Here is a 7,160-nt window from a genome sequence, read left to right on the forward strand (position 1 = left end):
TAACCCGGAAGGGGATTTTTTTTTTTTACTTGATGTTAATTGCTCGCCTCGCTCTTTAAATGACTTTAAACGAGAGTAACAAAATGTGGGAGGCCTTCACACAACTGGATTACTATTAGTCTGCTAGTCTTCGGAGAGAAGTTCGAGGGTAATGATTGCTGAGCGCAATCACGGAGCATGTAGATGGCTGGCTGGTGCGGGAGAAGCAGCACCGCTAGATGGACACGTAAATATAGAGGTTGGTTTAAGATGCTGGGGTTTTGCCTCCCAGGTAGTCAAACGATCCTCCTGGGGTGTGGGAATGTGGTGTGCTGCCAGCGCTGCTCAGGTTCACACCAGATGCAGCTCTGCTAACACCGCCCCTTTCTCCCCAGCCTCCCACCAACAGGCGAGTCTCAGCTTCACAAGCTACCGGGGGGGGCAAAGACAGATCGGTCTGCGCTGCCCCCGTCCGGTTGCAAGGAGGAACTGCAGAGAGCCAGCACTATTGGAAGCACAAGCACTGGGGAGTGATTACCTCCTCCCGTGCCCCCTACTATCAGACTACTAGCTAAGGTCATTTAACGCATAGCGAGAGAGAGGAATGGAAGCGGTGGAATGCGCCCCACGCCTGCACTCTGCAAGAAGGGAGCGAGACACGCTGGCAGCTCAAACATTAGCATAGGCACCTTCAGCTACGCCTGCAGTGCAATGCAAACAACCCAACCTTTGCGGCTCAGCCGCACACTCCTGCTCATTTCCTCTCCACTCCTGCTGCTACCTTTCCGGAGGAGCCCCCTTTCTGTCCTTCTGGGATCCCCGCAAAAAGCTGGCGCAGGAGGAAAGCAGCAGGAGCAGGGCTGATGGGGTAGCTTAACAAACCACGTGCGTAGGTCTGCATGTGTGAAGGTAAAGTGTATGCAACTATATACCCAGTGGTGGTTCCAGGCACTGCCTGCTCTTTACACGGCCAGATGCAGTGTGATTCCTAACAGCTTCTGTAAATAGTCTTTGAATGCACCTTCCCATTTTCAGAGCTCACGCGCCTCCATTGTATCCCTCTAGATCTGTTCCTGTCCTCCCCGGGTACGCCCCAGCGAGGCATGCGGGTCTCTCTATTAAGAATAGATCAGCCTTCAGAGTAAAATAAGTACTTCCAATACACCTCCGCCCAAACTGTTGCCCCAAATACTAATCCATTTCTAAAACCTACCTCAAACTTCACCTTTCTGGTAAGATTCGGAAAGATCTTCATGTTTGTAATTTTTGCAGTCCTTCTCTCTTGCCCTTCTGGGTTCCAGTGGGAGTGAAGCACCAGGAGAGCTGCCCATGCTGCAGCTGGGACCAAACATAGAAATCTGAAAAATAATAATATATGGTTCACAGAAGATTTCCACCCTGATCTCATAGATTCACAGATCTATAGAGTGCAGATAAGCATCCAGGCTCTGAACCTTTTGAAGTTCATCCATTATGACTATCAGGCATTACACAATGGGCCTGATCCAATGCCGATTGAGGTCAAAGGAAAGACCTCCCACTGACTTCAATGATCATTGAAGCAGGTCTAGTATAAGCATCAGGTCCAGTATAAGCATAAGCAAGTCATTTTTATAGTCACAAGTTTCGGAACACTTTAAGATAAGGGCTAATTAGGGGTAAAGTCTGAACTTTCTGCTATCGACATTAGTATTGCTGGAGTTGGGCATTACCCATCAGTACTGAGGTACACCATCAGGTAATGAGGAAAGGCATGTTTGTTTGTTTTCTTCCTCCAAGAAAAAGCCTTACCTGGCAGCACTGGGGTTGGCTTGAGAGGATGGTATTCCATACGAATTTAGTTCCCAGATGTTATATCTGACATCTCTTATGATCAATGAAGACAATTAACTGAAAATAGATGTTAAACTGATTTAACTGATGTATATGTTAGATTGAGATATTTGCAGAAAAAGCAAAACCTGCATGATGTCTCAAAGAAGTCTGGGATCTAACCCATACTTGGCATAACCTTTGCTGAAATCTGTGAAATAAACCCAGGGATGTATTTGGTCCCTATTGAGGAACAAAATACAAGATGTCAGTAGGCTATACAAAATATTGCTCCGGGGGAATAAAATATGGAACAAAATGATATGGAGGGTGTATGCCTATGGCATACAACTACAAGAAGGACTGTGAATTTCACAGTACACACAGGGAGAGAAAAAACAGGCAGGGGAGAAAATTACCAGGCTCCCATCTCGAGGAGACAAGAAAAAAGGATTGGAGGTTGAAGGATCAGAGGGTGGTTAGGACACTACCTGGGATGCAAGAGATCTGGTTTCAATTCCCTGCTATATGACTCTGGACAAGTCATTTAATCTCTCACCTCTATTCCCCATATGTAAAATGGGGATAAGAGTACTTCCTTACCTCAGAGGGGCACTGTCAGAATAAATACAGTAAAGGCTGATGTTGGGGTGATGGGAGACAAAGTAAATAAAATAAAGATGACACGGACGTCTATCCCCAACCTCCATTCTGTAGCTTTTACCCAGGCAAACCTTTGACCAAAGCTGGGACCAGACAGCAGTTGGGTTCACAGTAATCTGAAGGATTCAGATATACTTTGGATTCACTTTGAGTTGTTATCCTATAGCAATTACCATTCTAGTCCATCTAGTAGGGTTTTTTTGTCTTTAACTGGCCTGCACTAAGTGTTTCAATGTAAGGATTCCCCTAAGGGACAATTATGGGAACTCAGTGAATAAATAATAATGAGCAGGTTATCCATATGTATAAGTCAGAATTTAGATATACACTGAACATGGTCTCCACCTCCCGCCCCAATTTACAGCATAAGAATAGATCTGACAAGATAAGGGATGGTAAAACAGAAGGACAGCTGGGGCAAACGAGGATAAAAGTTACAAATGCAAGGTCATAGCCTAGAGGCTTTATAGATCTTGTTGCATTTTCAAGATGAATTAATTATATGGTCAGACTATGCTGAGGAGTTTTTGTGGGGAGAGAAGCTGATAGGAAACTGCTGTGAATGGACTGGGTGCGGGGACGCAAGACAGGTGAAGAGTGACAGTTATAGGGCAGCAGTGAGCATTAGGCTAATGATGATCATGGACATGGTGAGATGACTGTAAAAATGGGCTGAATTTTGAGAAATGCTTCCTAACTCTCATCACTGAACAGTTGTTTTATATATTTTATATTACAATGCAGCATTTGTTGAGGGTGGAGCTCTTGAGGGAAATCTTGGAAAGTGGACTTTGCAACATTTACTGCATTTGTACTCCTATTAGCTGACCCGTGTAGGTTGGAGTGTCATCTCTTTCAGTGCTTGCTGCAGTGTGAGCTGAGTCAATGGATGTATGGTCTAGCAAAAGGTGTGACACATATTAGAGACCCCCTAGCCCTACATCCTAAATTTTAAAGACAAAATCCTAGCTCCATTCAAGTCAGTGGGATGGTTTGCCATTGATTACATTGATGCTAGAACTTCACTCTCAGAAAGGTGTCTTTGGCATATGCCCTTTTCAGGGCTAGGAGGAAATCCCAGTGCTCCTGGCTCCTCCTCCAAACATAAAAAGTATATAATACACGTCATCTACATCCCAGAGCCTAAACAGCAGTAGAACTCAAGATCAAACCCCTTTTATTAGCAACAAAAGAAAAAGTGGTTTAAGCATTGGCCTGCTAAACCTAGGGTTGTGAGTTCAATCCTTGAGGGGGCCACTTAAGGATCTGGGGCAAAATCAGTACTTTGTCCTGCTAGCGAAGGCAGGGGGCTGGACTCGATGACCTTTCAAGGTCCCTTCCAGTTCTAGGAGATAGGATATCTCCATTAATTTAAAAGAAAGCCAGACACCACCAATACCTTCACACTTTCAAGGTCTGCAACTCTTTCCCTTACCAAAGACTGGATTGATTTCATACTGCTGACCCTTGTTTTATAACCTGGAGAGGATTCCCAGCCTGCCCTGCTCTTAAAGGGACAGCATAATGCAGACACAATATTTTGGAAAATTGAAAAGAAAGGGTGGGGGAACTACAGCAAACAAAAGAAAAAAATATTCTTAATGTAGCCAAAACATTAAACAAATGGGAATAATACAGCAGTTCAAAGTGTAAGTGGAAAGATCAACAGAATGTGAACTTCATGTTAAGTGTAAGTGAATAAAATGTTATCACATGGAGATAAAACAGAGAAAATGGAGTATGTGAATCTCTATAAAGTGTATGGGCCCAATCCTACAGCTCTTTCATAGCCATATAAGTCAAGGGGTGAAATCCTGGACCTTCTGACGTCAATAGGCATTTTGTCATTGACTTCAATGGGGCCAGAATTTCACCCCATGAGTGCTTTGCCCGAGTAATAGCAAGGTTGGACCCTATATCTGAAAGGAACAGGACAAGGTACAGCAAAATAATGGGTACAGTAAAGGATAATTTCAACAGAAGAAGCAAGGGAGGGGAAAACCTAATTATATGACCCTCACATATTAACACTATAATAATATAGGTACATGACCCACTATGGACTCAGTCCTGCTTCCACTGAAGTCAATGGGAGTTTTACCATTTGCTGAGGTCTGCTCAGACTTCAGTCCCCTAGAGTGCAAAATCTGTGGTCAGACCTGGTGACCTCTTGCCTATGCCTCAGCCTCTGAAATGGGGACTGCCTATGGGAAGCATGGCAAACGCAGAGTGGAGGAGGTCCCCAATGCTGGCGCCAGAACTGAAAGTAATTATAAAGTCATGTTCTGTATTCCTGGGGAGGGATGAGGGGAGAAGGAGGGAAACAAAAAGCAGCAATAGTAAGGAACCCAAACTGATCTGTTTTAATGGGCAAATCAAATACTTGCTTTAAAGCATGTTTCTTGTACTAAAGCCACTCTTTGAAACAACCTTGTACAATAGTTTGCAAGTCTGGGGACGCTATTTCTTTGGTTATTGAGCTATTTAAGTAAGATTTTAGTATTAGTGAATACAAGCGCTATTACCCTATAGGGTAAAGTCTTTACACTGATAAAGTCCTCTTTGGGCCTAGTCCTCTTTCTCTGAAGTCAAGAGCAAAGCTCCCACTGGCTTTAATGGGAGCGGGATTGGGGCCTCTATCATCAAGAATGTTCCCAGTTCCTCTACGTCAGTGGTTTATCTGTAGTATCATTACAAGACAAACAGAATTCTGCTTTTCTTGCTGAGGAGCCACTAAGTAAGGCCAACTCTAGCACATTTGTAAAACCAAAAAACCTATTTTTTTTTCTTTAAAATGTAAGGGACACATTTATATTTCATTCCAGTACAAAAAGCACAGTGTCAGAATTAATGAATAAAGTATTTTTGTGATGTTTTATATTGCATTGCATTGCACTGGCATTTATACAGTGATTTTCACAGGCTTCATGTCAGAACCCTTTACAGGGCAATAAATCATATACCTTTCCTGATGAAATTGTATGCAGGCAATTGGGCACCTATCCTCCCCACATGCAAGCTATAGGGCATAACTGTGTAGGATCCTGCAACGGTATTTTCCAGAAATGGATATAGGTCTTCCCTATTGAATACCCTACAGAATATAATGTCTTTAGCACCCACTTGAACGGGCACAGTAAACAGGTTCACAAGACCTAACATTAACATTTTATGGAAAAGATTCTGTGTATTATGGTGTCTGTGTTATTCACCAATGCAAGTCTTATTGTGGCTTGTGCACTGATAGGTTTCTGGCCATCGACAACTTTCTGGCCACTGGCAAAATTGTACAAAATGTCTGTCTACACTGACAACAAGAGATTCTTAAACTGTTTTTTTCCCCCACGAAAAATAATAATGGTTCCTTACTAGATTAAACCTAATTACAACAATTTTAGATCTAAATTATTAGTATTTAAAATATAACCACAAATGTAGATTTCGAAATGAAGCAAGGCATCGCTGTATTTCTGTGGTTTGTTTCTCCTTTGCAGTTTACTCCTAATCTTAAAAGAAGTGCCAGAGGATTGACTATATGACTCAACAGATTGTTTCTCTGTAATCTTCTTACGATTCTTCAATTCCTACAATATTCCCAAAGCAAGTTTTGGGTAATACAGAGTAGGGGCTCATAAGTTATAGTAAAATCATTGTTAATAAATATTATCTATGTTTATGATGCATGTTTCATCCTGGAGGATCACAAAGTGCTTTACTTACATAATAATTTGGGGTGAAATTCTGGCCCCACTGAAGTCAATGGAAGTTTTGCTCAGATTTCACCCCGATATACTATATACTAGGATCACACCATCCACCACTGAAATGCAGCCACCTCTAGGATGCAACACAGCAATGACTTAAGAGAACATGGCAACACTTTACACCAATTTAATAGAATTAGAAACCATTTTAAAACTACATTTCTACCTAGGTTAAGTCAGAAAACATTTTTAAAACCAGTACTAACATTCCTTACACCTATTCACACTGGTTGATAGTTAAAATGCATTAGAAACTAGGTTAGCGGGAACTTAATTTATTGGCCAGTTAAGATGTTAGAGTGGTTTCTAGCTTGTAACAAAGACACACACACATTTTGCTCTCCAGAAGACTTTACTTTTGTCCTTTCTTGGTTTTGATATACTCAAACAAAAAAGTCATTCAGCTGAAAATACTGTGTTTGCTCTTTTTGTGTATGTAAAAACGTAGCACTGAGCACCGCTAACTTTCATTGTCTTCAGTGGAAGTTGAGAGCACTCAGAAGGCAATCAGCACCTTGCAGGATCTGGCCATTAGGTAGGCAGTATAACTATACTAGTATAGCTTTTCCTTTCTTCTTAGTACCAGCTCACACTTAATTCATAAGAGGTCAAATTCATGACCCAAGATTCACTGTTATACTCTGGTGATAACATAGCAACATAGCATAATTTGAACTCTTAATCCCTTGTCTGTATATGAGTCATTTAGTAGTTTCAGGAATAATCTGTAAATAATACACATGCACAGACTTTATTGAGATGGATGACATTGATAATTAAGATAGTCTTTTCACTGGTGGACACCCTCAGCAGGTCAATAGTTAAAGTGGAATTTTAAGAGTAACCAATGCATTAGAGCTTGTCAATTCTATTCTTTCTGGCAGTAATACATTCTGGAGATTAAATTAGACCACATTTGTTACAATGGAAATGGATTTATGT

This window comes from Malaclemys terrapin, chromosome 9 (genome assembly GCF_027887155.1).
Source record: "Malaclemys terrapin pileata isolate rMalTer1 chromosome 9, rMalTer1.hap1, whole genome shotgun sequence".
In the NCBI taxonomy this organism is placed as follows: Eukaryota; Metazoa; Chordata; order Testudines; family Emydidae; genus Malaclemys; species Malaclemys terrapin.